The sequence below is a fragment of the Cicer arietinum genome, chromosome 8 (assembly GCF_000331145.2).
Source record: "Cicer arietinum cultivar CDC Frontier isolate Library 1 chromosome 8, Cicar.CDCFrontier_v2.0, whole genome shotgun sequence".
NCBI lineage: Eukaryota > Viridiplantae > Streptophyta > Magnoliopsida > Fabales > Fabaceae > Cicer > Cicer arietinum.
In genome coordinates, this window is record NC_021167.2 from 8,595,164 (window position 1) to 8,611,873 (window position 16,710).

A 16,710-nucleotide genomic window follows, 5' to 3' on the forward strand; every position below is an offset into this window, starting at 1 on the left:
TGTATTCGGCTACAAGCTATGTGTAGTTGAATACATATGTGAAACATTTTGTTTGTAGTGAAATTTCAACTTTGTATTCGAATACGAGATGTTGTATTTGAATACAAATTTTTGCCACTGACATAACATTTGTATTCAGCTACATCACTTCGTAGTCGAATACACATATGCACTTTTTGTCACTGACTTATGAATTAGCACTGTGTTTGAATACGAGTTTGCTGTATTCAAATACAACAGTGCAGTTTTGTTAAAAACTTTATTTTTCAACTTGCTTATGCATGTTTGACATATGAAAACCCTTTCAAGGTGTATGCTAAGTTGAAAGGAGGTTATATTGTGCATTTAAAATTTAAATGCTATGTGATATTTGTTAATTTTGGTTGACGACCTTTATAATTATTGTGGAAATCTAGGTTTTGCCCTCAGATGAGAACCAGGATCATCCTACCGGTTAGTACCCTGGAGATGGAAAGGTAGTTAGACATACCTGACCGAAGTTGTGTCAGGAGGATCTTGCGGGGCGCGTGGAGATCACTCGAGTTGTATAATTTTTGTAGCATGATCAGATTAGATGGTTGCATATGGGCTAGATGTCTTTCTTTTGTGGTTGTATTTATTTCAATTTGGAAGACTGTACCTATACCTTATATTGTCAGCTTGACTTTTATTTTGATGGGTCCATGTTCCACTTTTTGATGTGACCTGGGGAAAGACGAGATTCTTGGGGCAGTGCTTTTATGCAGGTGTCAGTCGAGAATACCCCAGGGGTATGAGCTATGTCTGATAGGTCTCATAGCCCCGATGTATTTTGTTGTTTAAATACTTTGGATTTTTGTTTCAAAAACTATTTCTGCTGCTTGTAAATATTGTCGACTTTTGTCGTTGTGTTACGACTTAAATATTTTATCCAAAAGTATTTCTTTCTTTATTTCTGAAAATTGATTTTTTTTTTTTTTAAAAAAATGGGTTGTTACAATTTTTGGTGTCAGAGCTTTTGGTTATAGATTGTAGATCAATCTGTAGGTTGAGAGTCGTTATCTAATCATGTGTCGAGGAAATTTGTATGAGTTGTTAGATCAGAGGTAGTTAATATGTGTTGATATAGTCGGAAGTTAGTTTTGGAATTATTTGAAGTGGTGTTAAGACTTCTTCTTGATGATGGTTTTGTAGGAAACAATGCCACCAAGAAGGAACTACACTGCCAAAGTGAATATCAATATGGATGACCAAATGGCAGAAGCTATGAATAACATGGCTGCTTCTGTTGCTGCCCAGACTGCTGCAAAGACTTTGCAAGATCTAGAAAAGAGGGAAAGAGAGATCTGTGCTGCTGAGTCAAGGGGATTAGAAGATTTTCTTCGTTACAATCCTCCCAATTTTAAGGGTGATGAGAATTCAGAGAAAGCACATCAACGGATCCAAGAAGTGGAAAAGATCTTTGAGATGATTAACTGTCAGGCAGGAGTGAATGTCAACTATGCCACTTATCGCTACGTACGGTAGTAGCCCTTTGAGTGTTAAATTGATTAATGTAAAAATATGGTAATTGTGAGATTAAAATGTGGAATAGAAATATTTATAAGGTGTTGATTGATTTAACTTTGTTAAATGTGTGGTATTTGATATTATTTTGGTGTCTGATTTTTTATTTATTAAATTTGTGATATTTGATATTATTGTGATATTGGATGTCAAATGAATTTTAATTGTATATGTTTGATTAGACGTGTTTATGTGATGTGATAATAAAAGGTGGATGCATTTTGATAAGTTTATGTGATTATGATGATGTATAATTAATAATAATGATATTATAAATTTGTAATAAGTCTATGTAGTGATTTATGATTGATGATAGTGGTACTATAAAATTTTGATGAGTTTATCTGATGAGATATAATTACTAATAGTGATATTGTGAATTTGTGATGAGTTTATTGAAATATGAAGTAGAAATATCAATTATAAGGAAGAGGGGTTTGAATTATAATTGTCTCTTTTAAAAATTATGTTTTAAAAATAAGATCTCAATCCAAGATTGATCTTGGCAGTGATGAAGATCGATCTTGGTTTTGTTGAAGATCAATCTTGGTTTTGTTGAAGATCAATCTTGGTTTACTTTAAAAACAGTAAAATCAATTTTATCAAAATATGATTTGATTGTAAAACATAAGATAAATAGAGATAGAGATAGAGAGATCACACAAGGATATATCATGCTTCACCCAATCCGGGTTACGTCCAGTACTCACAATCGTTAGATTTTTCACTAAGTGTTCAAGCCAAGATCGTTCTTGGTTTTCATGGAAATCTTGATCTTTACACAATTTCTACCTTTCTACCTATAAATGATTTCCTCAGTTCTACCTTACTATTTCAGAAAGGATTTTTCGAGTTACCTTTCAAAACATGAAAGGATTTTTACAAAGCACTCAAGCTTATGTTAACAAAATAACCTTGAGTTACAAAGTGGTGATTTTGAGATTGTTTAGAATCTGGATATTTTCTCAACTCTTGTTTGAGAAATAGATTATGTAAATAGAACTCAGTTGTGAATGATTCTTACACAACACAAAGATTAAAAAAATAGCAAGCTTTAAGAATGATATTGAGATGCTTGAGTATGATTGAAATGATTGATCTTTGCTTGGTACTTTTTTGAGTTATATATTGTTCTTCATCTTGAAGCTGCATTTATAGACTTCAAGAAGGCTTGGGACATCTCATATGGCCGTTGAAATAGGGCCAACTGTCATGAAAAAGCTGTTGGATAAAGTCTGTGATAAAGCAAGAGTAATCACAGCTGCATCCAAGATTGATCTTGAGAACCAGGATTGATCTTTGAATTTGTTTGTGATGAACTAACTTGTACTTTGTGATTGTGTTAGATGTCTGATTTGAGTGTATGTTTTTCAGTCACGTGTGCAGGTTTAGAAAGGTACAATTAGCAATGTTCTTTACGGCTTGTAGCTTTGTACTTGCACTTGCCTCATTTGAAGAATGATCTTGTATTATGCATTTATTGAAGCATGTCTTTGATTCTTCAAATTCTGGAACAAATGTGACTCAGATTGATCCTTTGCTGATTCTATATGAGAATATAAGATGAATGATGTTTCCAGGATTGATCTTTTTACAAGGAAACTTATTATCCTTGTTTATGCCATAAACGAAGATCGTTCTTCGTTTCTCAGCAGAAGGTCAAGATCAATCTTCGTTTTCCTGAATAGCTTTAAGATCAATGTTCGTTTTCCAGAATCAATCTTCGTTTTCCAGAACTGCTTTCTTTGATCTGATTTGTGATGTTTGATACCTATATAGTTTTAACATACTCAAAAACACATGTTAAATATCAAAACACTTAGAATCATAATTAGAATTCTTAATTAACTTTTTGTTTGTTTTCATTAAAACATCAAATTGAGATTTTATCTGAACAATCTCCCCCTTTTTTGATGATGACAAACATGTTAATTTAGATTTTAATTTTGATTCTAATTTTAATCATAGAGAGCTTTAAAAGCTCCCCCTCAGAGTATGCTTCAGATTTTTGAACCAACATAAAATCTAAACATAAAATCTAAAATAATTATCCCCCTTTGTCAACACAAAAAGGTTGGGGAATACAAAGGATAGAAAACAATGAATAGACTCTAGTTTTAAGAAAACTCCCCCTGAATATTATACAACTAATATCCCCTTTTAAAAAAATTCATAATACAAGGAAAATGCCACTATGCTCTTTGTCATCTTTCACAAGAGACAGCATTTGAATTTTGAACATGATAATAAGCGCATACATGGAAGCGAAATAAGATGATACATGTGCCTTTGATTTGTTAATGTTTCCAAGGGTTATAGACACTCCAAATTTTTGTAATGAGATGAGGCATCATACTTTTCCATATTCATGTGTATTGAGCATGCCGTGTCTATGTATTAATGTTCTTTCTTGATTATTGGATGATGTTCCTGCATCACAAGTTAGTAATGATTTTGGTACCCAAATTTGTTTGGGTCCTTGATGGTTAGTATATCTTCTTTTAGAAGATTTTTTAAAACTTGATCTCTTTTTAAAATAGCAAGTTGACTCGAAGTGGCCTTTCTTGGAACAATAGGAACACTTTGTTGTTGGTCTTGGAGAAGTTTTCAAAATCTGAGTTTTAAACGGTTTTGAAATTGATTTTGATGAAATTTCATATCGTTCTCCTTTTTCCAGACTTGCTGGAGAATGATCCGCTTTTGTTCCAGAACATTCTTCGTTTTGAGAACAACCTGGAGAACGTTCTTCGTTTTGAGAACAACCTGAAGAACATTATTCGTTTTGCAGATTTTTCAAAATTGATTCAGTTTTATTTACAGAATGATCTTTCCTTTTAGAAAACTTTTTGGTTTTAATCTTTTCATCTTTTTTCTTAAAGTAGCATTTGGTTTTATATTTTTCTTCCTTTCTTTCTAGAACAAAGAAGTTTTCATACATTTTTGTTTTTTGAGTTTGATTAAAACCAAGACCAGCTTTATCAAAAATTCCTACTTGGGATCCCATGATTCTTTGAAAAGTTTCAGTAGCTTTAATGAAGTTTGTTAAATCATTTTTAAGAATTTCAACTTCAGCCTTGAGAAGAACGTTCTCCGTTTGAAACGAAGATCGATCTTGACTTTCTGAATTTTCAGATTCAAGATTTTTGAGTTGAGGTTCTTTCAGATTTTGAACGATATCCTTAAGTTTATCAATCATAGCCTGGATTTTCTCTTTCTCTTCTTTTTCCTTGTGAAATTTTTCTTTAAAAGAACTACACTTTTGAATGAGAAAATTTGAATCATTTAGCAAATTGTCAAATGCAGTTTCCATTTGTTTACATGCAAGACATGGTTCAAAATTTGTTACCTCTGTATCTTCAATGTTTGCCGTCAAACACAGGTTTGCTTCTTCAGGTTCATCTTTTTCTGATTCATCAGAATCATCCCAGGTTGCCATCATTGACTTCTTTTTGAAGGGAAATTTCTTTGGCACTTCTCTGTTCAATGGACATTCAGTTTTGTAATGTCCTTGTTTGTTGCACCCAAAGCAAGTGATTTTGCTTTTATCTATTTCAGTCTTGAAGTCTTTTTTGTCTGGGGATCCCTTTTTGATCTGATCTCTTCTCCTCACCATTCTTTGAATCTTTCTTGTAAGACGAACTATCTTATCATCAACATCTTCTTGTTCGATTTCTTCTGAGTCATCATCTGTTTGTAATGGTGTACTTTCTTGAGAAGCTTTCAAAGCTATTGATTTGGCCTTTTTGATTGTTTTGTCTTCTTGTAGCAGTACTTTATGTGCTCGTAATGTTCCAACCAGTTCCTCCAATCCAAGTACGTCAAGATTCTTGGCCTGGCTTATGGCTGTCACCATTGGTCTCTATATTATTGGAAGACATCTCATGATTTTTCTGACTCTATCTTGTACTGAGTATGCTTTCCCTAAGGAGCGCATTTCATTTACAATGGTTGTGAATCTTGAGTACATCTCATCAATGGTTTCTCCTTCATTCATTTCAAATAGTTCAAACTTTCTTATGCCTATATCAATCCTTGTTTCTTTCACATGGCTTGTTACTTCTTGATGAGTTTGTAATGTGTCCCATACTTCTTTAGCAGTTTTGCATTCATCAACTCTTTCGCATTCTTCTCTGCTCAAAGCACACGATAAGAATAATTGAGCTTTAGAGTTTAGGAGTACCTTAGATTTTTCTTCTGTTGTCCAATCTGTTTCTTTCTTTTCAGCAGATGTTGAATCGTTTTGATCCATTCTTGGTATAAAGTCTCCATATGTGATGATTCTCCATATACCAGTATCTTGTGACTTCAGGAACAATTGCATTTTTCTTTTCCAGAAATAATAATCTCAGCCATCAAAGTAAGGTGGTCTGTATGTTGACCCTCCTTCAGCAATGTACATATCTTTTGACATTTTTCTTCTAGATCTTTTTCTCTAACACTTGTTAGGTGTTCCACTTTTGAGACCGAGCTCTGATGCCAATTGAAGTAGAAATATCAATTATAAGAAAGGGGGTTTGAATTATAATTGTCCCTTTTAAAAATTCTGTTTTAAAAATAAGATCTCAATCCAAGATTGATCTTGGCAGTGATGAAGATCGATCTTGGTTTTGTTGAAGATCAATCTTGATTTGCTTTAAAAACAGTAAAATCAATTTTATCAAAATATGATTTGATTGTAAAGCATAAGATAAATAGAGATAGAGATAGAGAGATCACACAAGGATATATTCTAGTTCACCCAATTCTGGTTACGTCCAGTCCTCACAACCGTGAGATTTTTCACTAAGTGTTCAAGCCAAGATCGTTCTTGGTTTTCACGGATCAATCTTGATCTTTACACAGTTTCTACCTTTCTACCTAGAAAGGATTTCCTCAGTTCTACATTACTATTTCAGAAAGGATTTTTCGAGTTACATTTCAAAACATGAAAGGATTTTTACAAAACACTCAAGCTTATGTTAACAAAATAACCTTCAGTTACAAAGTGGTGATTTTGAGATTGTTTAGAATCTGGATATTTTCTCAACTCTTGTTTGAGAAATAGATTCTATAAATAGAACTCAGTTGTGAATGATTCTTACACAACACAAAGATTAAAAAAACAACAAGCTTTAAGAAATGATTGATATTGAGATGCTTGAGTATGATTGAAATGATTGATCTTTGCTTAGTACTTTTTTGAGTTATATATTATTCTTCATCTTGAAGTTGCATTTATAGACTTCAAGAAGGCTTGGGACAGCTCATATGGCCGTTGAAATAGGGCCAACTGTCATGAAAAAGCTGTTGGATAAAGTCTGTCATAAAGCAAGAGTAATCACAGCTGCATCCAAGGTTGATCTTGAGAACCAAGATTGATCTCCGAATTTGTTTGTGATGAACTAACTTGTACTTTGTGATTGTGTCAGATGTCTGATTTGAGTGCATGCTTTTCAGTCACATGTGCAGGTTTAGAAAGGTACAATCAGCAGTGTTCTTTACAGCTTGTAGCTTTGTACTTGCACTTGCCTCATTTGAAGAATGATCTTGTATTATGCCATTATTGAAGCATGTCTTTGATTCTTCAAATTCTGAAACAAATGTGACTCAGATTGATCCTTTGCTGATTCTATATGAGAATATAAGATGAATGATGTTTCCAAGATTGATCTTTTTACAAGGAAACTGATTATCCTTGTTTATGCCATAAACGAAGATCGTTCTTCGTTTCTCAGCAGAAGGTCAAGATCAATCTCTGTTTTCCTGAATAGCTTTAAGATCAATCTTCGTTTTCCAGAATCAATCTTCGTTTTCCAAAACTGCTTTCTTTGATCTGATTTGTGATGTTTGATACCTATATTGTTTTAACATACTCAAAAACACATGTTAAATATCAAAACACTTAGAATCATAATTAGAATTCTTAATTAACTTTTTGTTTGTTTTCATCAAAACATTAAATTGAGATTTTGTCTCAACAAAGTAACCCCATAGTTGATGAAATAATGGTGATTCCAATTTGTGTTTAAGGTAACGGTCTTAATGGAGTATCATAGGCTAACGAGGGGAGAAAATAAATATTGAGAATTTGTGAAGTGGAGATTATTTTGTCATCATATAGGTAGGGTCTGACAAGCGTAGTAATTCTGGGGAAGTACAACTGAATGAGCCTGATCGTGGCGGTCTACTATTGAGCCTTAAGACAAGATTGTTAGACCTTGGAGGTATTCGGATGGGGAATTCCTAGGTGACTTGGAGGTAGCACTCCAAATGCCAGGAGCTACCATGCAACACACGCTTACCTCGATTGTCGTGTATATGTGTCTCGGATTGAGTTGAGGGGATCTATGAGGACATGGCCAATTTGAATTTTCCGTCCACCGGGATGGTGACATAGTATCAAGCCTCATAACCAAGTACTTCAGAGTTAGAATGGTACCACATTTGTGAAGTACAATCTAAGTTCATGCATATCATTGCATTTACTTGTGATTGTTTTGTGGTGATTGATGTGTTTCAAAAGTAATAATAATTACTCTTAGATGATTTGATGCATATTATAATGAAATGATTATTTTACTTGAGTGACTTTGATGTTATAATAAAATGTTATTTACTTAAAAAATTTGATATATCATAATATGATTATGATACGTTCTATTAGGATTGTTTGCGTGTTCTTCTTACTTGTATTATACTATTAATATGATTTCGAAACTTACCACCTTCGTTGTTTGTGTTTGACTGATTTGACCATGTGTTTGCAAAATCGCAGTTATTACAGGTTAATAAGTCTTGAAGTTCGGGTTTGGGAGAAGCCCCGCTCTGATAGGTGATACCGGGAATGAGAGTCATAAGTGTATTTTTATTTATTCAATTAGAAATAACTTTTTAAATGAAAATCTTATAAGTACAAGTAAACTTTTGGACTTAAGAAATTATAGTTAAATTAAGTTTATGGAGATTGCATTGTTTTATGAGTGGAAAAAATTTAAATTGTTTCCTTTGAATTTTGAGAATTTTGATATTCTAAATTAGTTATAAAAGTTTTTATTTTCTTGAAAATAATTTTCCTTATCCGCTGCGAATTAAAATTTTAAAAATTCTTGTATGAATTATTATATATTATTTTGGAGTTTAGGGTGTCACATTAGTGGTATCAGAGCAGGTCTGTCCAATCAGGCTGAGTGGGTTGAGTGTGAGTCAAATGACAGTCGTGTCAATTGTGTTTTCCGGTGTATTAATTATTTTCACTATCATGTTTTTCACGTTATGTTATTGTGTTATGTGATATATGCTTTTGTATAATTGTACATATTTTTGAAGTTACTAATTAACTATTTACTATCTTCTTATTCCAATTGTGTTGTGTTGTGGATTCTAAGTTTCTATTTAAGTGATTGAATATAATAGGAAATTATTTCTTAAAATTTAAGTTAATTTGAATTGTTGACATGATTGAGTTAATTACCTTTTGATTGGACTTGTGTTTATAACTTTGATTTTTTGCTTTTTTGCTATAGTGGATAGTTAGAAATAAATTTTTCTTTTGATTGGCTACTATATGTTTAAAATTACGAATTTAACCGATGTGATACTAATTATCGAATGATAGACCTTGCTTTTAGGGTCATTACATGATTATTAAAATTTTGATCTTGCTGATGAAGTCAATTTAGAAAGTCAGCAGTAATTTCGAAATATTAGGAAATTCATATTATTAATATTGATAGTTCTTGAATATTAGAGGTCGGTAGACCTTAGAATTTAAAAAAAAACGACATTTGAAGGAATTAATGTTAAGTTATTTTGTAAAATGTATATAACTTTTGTTTGAATTTACTCTTGATTATTTTAAAGAAGTTAAATTGAGTTGAATTTTTATTGATTTATAAAATAACAATAATTCTATATTACCGATTTTATGTAATATTTAAAATAGATAAAAAAAAAAAAATTACACCATATTTTACTACGTGCCTTTTTTAGAAAAATAAAAAGGATTCGTTGTTATGTTGGTTTAGAGGGGCTGATGTGAATATTGAATTGTGCGTGTTGAAATATTTGTTTGAAATGATTGATTTAGATATCACGAACTCATTAGAGTTTAATTTGACGTTAGAGTTTTGGATTTTAAGAACTCAGTAGTGATTTATAATGGTACAACAAAAAATGTCAAATGATAAAATGTCTACTAATTGAAAAAGTGAAGGAAAACAAAAATAAAAAATATATAAAAGTTAAAAAAAATAAAACTATTTTTAAAGCTTGGGTTTTAATTTTAAATCACTTGAAAGTATTGATGATTGTATTTGAATGATTAATGGTTTTATATTTCCTTTGAAATCAATTTAGGACGTTCGTCATGATTTTGAAATAGTATAAAATTCATTATACTAGCAATAGTAATTCTCGAATATTCAAGGTTTGTTGAATTTTTAAAGTTAGACTTTTAGAAAGAAAGAAAATTGTGAAGGAATTAAAGTGTTGAGTCATTGTTGACTTATTTTAGAGAAATAAATTGTGTTGGAGTTGTGTTGGTTCTTAAAATATATATATATATATATATATATATATATATATTTATGATGAATTTATTTAAAATTTAGATTAGCCACACAAGAGAAAAATAATTCATGCCAAGTCTTACTATGTGTTGTTTTTTTAAAGAAAATCTAGAAGATTGTTGTAAAAATAGTTTTTAGAAATTAGGAAGAAAAAAATATAACTATTTTAGAAATTTTGGTGTGTTAGAAAATTTTGTATCTATTTTTATATACATGATTTTATTTTATTTCAAAATATAGGTTGAAAAATATGGTTTTAAGAGTGCTTAAATATTTTGAGGGGTATTTTTTATGGTTAAGGTATTGGTGAAATTTTAGTAATCTAATTGATTTTAAAAATAGTTTTAAAAAAATCGTAAGATTTATTAAGAAGTAATCCAAGGAAAAGTTTGAAATTCTGAAGAAAAATTATTTTATGGTATTAAAAGATTAGTGATCCTTTTAAAATAATTGAAGTGTTAGAAATCAAATTTTACAGTATTGACTAACCACTAAAATTATTTATGTACTCAAGATTTATTTTGGTTTTATGATTGTTATATTAACTTCGAGTAAAAATAGTTGCTTACTTTACATGCTAATTGAAAAATCTTTGTTTCAATTTTTGTTAAATGATAAAGATTGATTAAAGAAAGGTTAATTAATAATTTAATTGTGATAAATTTCTGGTTGTTGGATTGCTATGAGAATATTCTACATCATGATGCCAATTATTGAATTTCTTATATGCATGTATATATGATTAGGTGAATGTGAAAGTGTTTGTGTTTCAAGTGTTTTAAGTATTGGAAATTTGTGAATAGTTTTTAGAGTAATTGAGAGTGTTTAAAAGTGAAATAATTATATATTTCTTTATTTTAATTGGTGATTTATGTTGATGCAAGTGTCATTTATTTTGTTGTTATAATTAGTTGTAAATTACAAATATTTTATTGAAAATGTGTAATTAAGTGGGTTTTTAACTTGAGGTAAGGAGTAAGAGTTTTGGCGCCGCCTTTGCACTCTCACACCACGTTAAAGATACTCTTAATTATCCATATTTGAATTTGGATGACACAATTGTGGTTACCCTAAGTAATTGACTACATGAGTAAGAGGGACTAGCTACTCCGATGACTCATCGTCAATAAAAGAGGTGACAATAATCCGATTTTATTATTGTTAGAAATACTTGTTAATTTTATTTTTGAAATAGTTAAAAAATCTTGTTCATCTCTTATACTATTTTGAGTGATTATGAGTCTTATGTGACATCAATGTTGAATGTTGATAATTGTTTATGTGGTGTGAATATTAGGTGAGAGGTGTATACTTAAATTAAATATTCAATTAAGTGTGTTTGATCTCCTAAGTAACTTGCTTAAATAAATAAGTGCATTGTGTTAGTATCTTATTTGTTCTATATTGTCTAATTTGATAAGGACCTAGAACTATTTATTGAGTTCTATAAATGAATCTTTTGTATAAGACTTTAAAATAAAGTTAGATTTTGTAATTAAGTTAGACTTTGAGTGTGTTTGAACTATATGCGAAAATATTTGTCATATTTCACTATAATTATACACATTAGTTTTCTTTTCAAATAAAAAACTTAAGTGACTGCATGTCACTGAGTTGTTATATGCGTTTCTGTTTGTATTTCTTGAAGATGAAATATTTTAAGTGTTTCACTATCTATCTAACTTATGTGAAATTGATAGAGTAATTGTGGTTAAGATTTAAACATTCTTTAAGAAGAGTAAAACTTGTAGTATGTTGTTTGAGAAGTTAGTTGAAGTTGAAACCGTATTTGATATATGGGTTATTTGATCAAACTGAATGTAGTAAGTGGTTGTTGACTAAATTCACATGCTTAGTTTTATATATAAATGATACTCATTATGCATGTTATTTGCTTCATAATTGAGTTATTGAAGGTGATGTGTTTAATTGATTTATTGTGTCATGCTAGTCTATCATGCTAAGCTAAGTGGTTTTCACATATTGTGCTTGAATGAATAGTGAAAGTCTTAAAAATGTTTATAGACTAATTTGAACTTCGAGTGTGTAGTTAGCTAGATATTAGTTTGTGTATTGTTCACTACAAATTTCGAGGACAAAATTTCTTTAACGAGGGGAGAATTGTAACACCTCAAATTTTATAATAAACAATTTTATTAATTAAATAGGATTTTAAATAATTAATTTGATGTTAAAATTATTTTATAATATATGTTGATAGATTTTGGGATTAATTTTCGTTATGTAGGTGATTTCTATGATGTGCTAATTTTATTAATATTAGATTAAATGTGCGATATAAATAATAAATATTATATTTTATTATTTGATATATTTATTTAAAAATAATAGTATTTTAAAGAATAATATTTTATGCGATTTTACGTGTATATGTGCGTACCCAATTAATGTAATATTTTTATGTGCGCTTGACTGATGTTAAGTATGCACGTAGTTGTATTTCATTTAGTTATAACTATTTTCTATTTTTAGTTATTTTTTTATAAATAATTATCTTGAGATAGAATTGATAATGTGTTTGATTTCCTTTATTTTTATATAATTGTTATGACATTGTGATTTTATATATATTTATTAAGATTTAGTAATTAATATAAAGTGTTGATGTTATATTTACTAGTGTGTAACCCGTGCGTCGCACGGAAACAATCTCCGATCTTAATAAATAAATTGTTATATATATATATATATATATATATATATATATATATATATATATATATATATATTTTTATATATAAAATTTATTGACATTAAATTAATAAGTTGACTTAAAAAAACAATTTACAGTAAAAAAATATAATCCTAATATAGTTTAAAAACTACTTTGTTACACGTTAATATTACTGATGAAAAACATACTCCAACACCACTCTTTAATCTTATTTTTAAATTTTCAAAAGAATTTTATTTTTCTTTCTAAAAAAACTTATTATAAAACAATACTTTTAATTTTAAACAAATAAAAATAATCATTATTAAAAAATTAAATAATTAGATTAGATGAAATAAGAATTTTTAAAATAATGGACATGACATATATAAACTAAGTAAACTAGTAAATGTAAAGATGAGTAAGTAACTTAATAATGAATTTTTATTTTTATTATTCAACATAGTATGTTATTTATATGAAATACATGACATTTAAAAATTCATATAAATCTTGATGTATCAAGTGGAAAAATATCTTTCATTCCGATACTACTCACAAAATACTAAAGAAAAATAATCTTTTTATTACAAAAAAAAAATTACAATACACATACTAACTATGATTATTTTTTATCTTTGAATTTGCACGTTAGTCTTCATTAATCTTTCATAAATCCTTTGAATTATTTTGAATTTGCATGATATTTAATAATAAATTTTGAATGTAAAATATATAGTATATTAGTAAAATTAAAATGTAACCATTTGAAATAATAGTTTTTGAAAAATCATTATACATTTTCACATAACTATCAATTCGTCAAATTGTGATGTAATAGATTTGTTAGAACAATGTTTGAAGTTTGAAAAATCATTACTTCCAATAAAAACTAAAAATTGTGGAATAGATGTAATGAATTGTATTTTTTTTAATTCCTAAATAAATTTTATATTTATTTAAATAATTATTATTTTTCTAGTTGAATTCATGGCTAAGAAGCCTAAATTTTATATTTACTTAAATAAATTATTAGTTTTCTCTTCAAGCAACACCGTCAGAATTGTACACATCAAATAGAGAAATAAAAACTCACGGTTGCTTCAATTTTATCTCCCTAGGAATATGAAAGACAGGTTTGTTAATACACAAATAATATAATTTAAAATTTGAATTTACACAAAGAGAACTAAACCTTGTCATCCTTCAAGACCATTTCCATTGCATAAAATTTATGTTTAAACCACAATCGCACAACTTTAACAACCAAACTCCATGGCTCAGAAATTGAAGCAACAAAGTCTTTTTTTTTTTTCCAGACATCAGAGGAGAAAGATAAACACAAAATGAATAAGGAATATTTGGTAAAGAAAAGTTAAAAATGATTTGTGTAACATGAATGATATATACAAAGGAGACACAAAAAATGAGAGGAAGAGAAACAGTTGACCGAGAATGCGAATTAAAAAGGAAAGTCTGGTGGCACTAAAAGAATTCTTAAAATAAAATAATTTTTTTAATTAAATTAATTTAAAGCGGTGGTTGCTAAAGTAGTGTTTAAAAAACAATTACCTTAAAAAAACTGTCAAACATTTTGAATTTCTGGGAATGAAATTGAGTACGGAGATACTGTGACCAAACTCTCGAACCAATACTATTTTTCAAATTCAAATTGAATTGGTGTCCGGTTGTTCTATATGCTCCAGAGTTAGACGCAACACCAAGAGAACAAAAGTTGTACACAACTCTCTCACGAATAGTAGTCTCAAATCAAGAAATAAGAGCTTTTCGCAATGTTGCTTGAATTTTATGACCCTAACAATATGAAACACAAGTTTGTTAAATTAATAACATAACAAATAAGTTTGTGTATAATTTAAAATTTGAATTTATAAAACAAAGAGTTAAACCTTGTCATTTCGCATAAAATTTATGTTTGATATTCAGATCAGACAGAAACCATAATCGCACGATTCTAACAACCAAATTCCATGACTCCTTTTTTGGAGAAATTGAAGCAAAAAAATCTAATTTTTTGTCGGACATCGGATAACGATAAACAAAAAAATAAATAACGAATTTTTAGAATAGAAAAAATTAAGAGGAAATTGTGTTCAAATGAGATAATACGAATGATATTTATAAAGGGACACAAAAAATGAGAGACTATTGAGGATAGACGGATGACGACGAATTAAAAAAGAAAGTTGGAAGACAATTAGTAAAATAAAATAAATTTTTTAATTAAATTAATTTAAAACGGTGGTTAATAAGGTAGTGTTTAAAAAACTATAAGTAGTGGTGTACTGTATTTTATTTTTAATTCATTCTTCTTATTTTTTAATTAGCCATTAACTTCTTGCATCATCATGAATAAAGTCGTGGTATAATGGAATCTTTTATTTTTAACTAACTGGCCATTAACTTCTCGCCTTTTATTTTTAATTTATTCTTCTTATTTATTTAACTGACCATTAACTTCTCGACGGCCACATACAATACATTTACCTTCAAAAACTGTCAAGTCGTGGTGTATTGTATTTTATTTTTCATTTTTTAATTGGCCACTAAATTCTCAATGCATCACGCACAAAGGTCGTGATATAACTGGATGTTTTATTATTTTTCTTTCTTAATTTTTTATTTTTATTTTTAATACATTCTTCTTATTTTTTTAATTGGCTATTAACTTTTCAACGGACGCATGAGGTATTATTTCTATTAATAGAAACGTGATATATTCCTAACACTCTATTTGGCTGACACGTGGCAAACTTGCCAAATTATCATGTTTGCTTTATTATAATGTATAGATTTATTTTATAATTTTGACTATTCTCTAACGATGGTAATATTTTAATTTGAGTATTTAGAAAAATAAGTATTACTATAAGGATTATTTTGAATACGAGGATTTTGATTATTAATGTATTTTAAAAGCTTAATTACTTCATTTTATAAAATATTACTTTTGAAATATTAGTAAAACTTTGGTAATTAAATTATGTTTAAAAAAATGTTAAAAAAATAGTTTTGATAATTGTTTGTTTTATTTTTTAAAATAAAAATAAATAGAAGAAAGAAGTAAAATTTGTTTTATGGATTAGACACATATTTAAGAGTAAAATCTAATTAAAAAAATTAATTGAAAATAACAAGAATGAAGGGCATGAGAAAGAGAGAGTAACCTCGACACAAAAGAGAGCAGCCGCACGGAGAGAAAAGAAAATTGATATCGTTCATCGATGACTGTCTAAGAAAAGTTTATCCGTTTTTGTCCAAACTTTAGTACGTTGTTTTACTCATTAAGCTATTCAATTAAACACAATTTTCTAGATTTTTAATGTAAGACCCGTAATTTTAAAGTACCTTTTATGTATTTTTGGTGTATTTTGGATTTTGGCTCGGAGGCTTTTAAGCCAAAGTTAATAATATTTGGGAGTTTTATAATCAAAAAGATATTTTGATGCCAATTAAAATTTCTCGTCGATAAATAAATTGAATTTAATGCGTTTCGGGTGAAACGGTAATTTAACAAATATCTAGATTTTGAGATATTTGTTAAGTTATATTTATTATATTTTTATATGTTTGTTTGGGGGGAAAAAGAAAAGAAAACTAGAAGGAAGGAAAAGGAAAAGAAAAGAGTATATAAAGGAAAGAAGGAAAAGGGAAGAAAGGAAAAACAAAGGAAAGAAAAAGAAAGGAAGGAAAATTGGAATTTTCCATCTTCTTCCTCTGTTCGACCGCGAAGCTTTTCCCTCCTTTCTCCCATTTTCATTTTCGTCGCTTTCTTTTCTTCCAAACTAGTAACCCAAGGTTGGGGGAGAGTTAGATCAAGGTTTTCGCAACTCCACTCTTCCTCTTTGATTCGAAAACGAAGAAAAACGGTTTTTGAGATCCAAACACAAACCCCTCCGTTTCTTATAGATCCAAACCTCATTT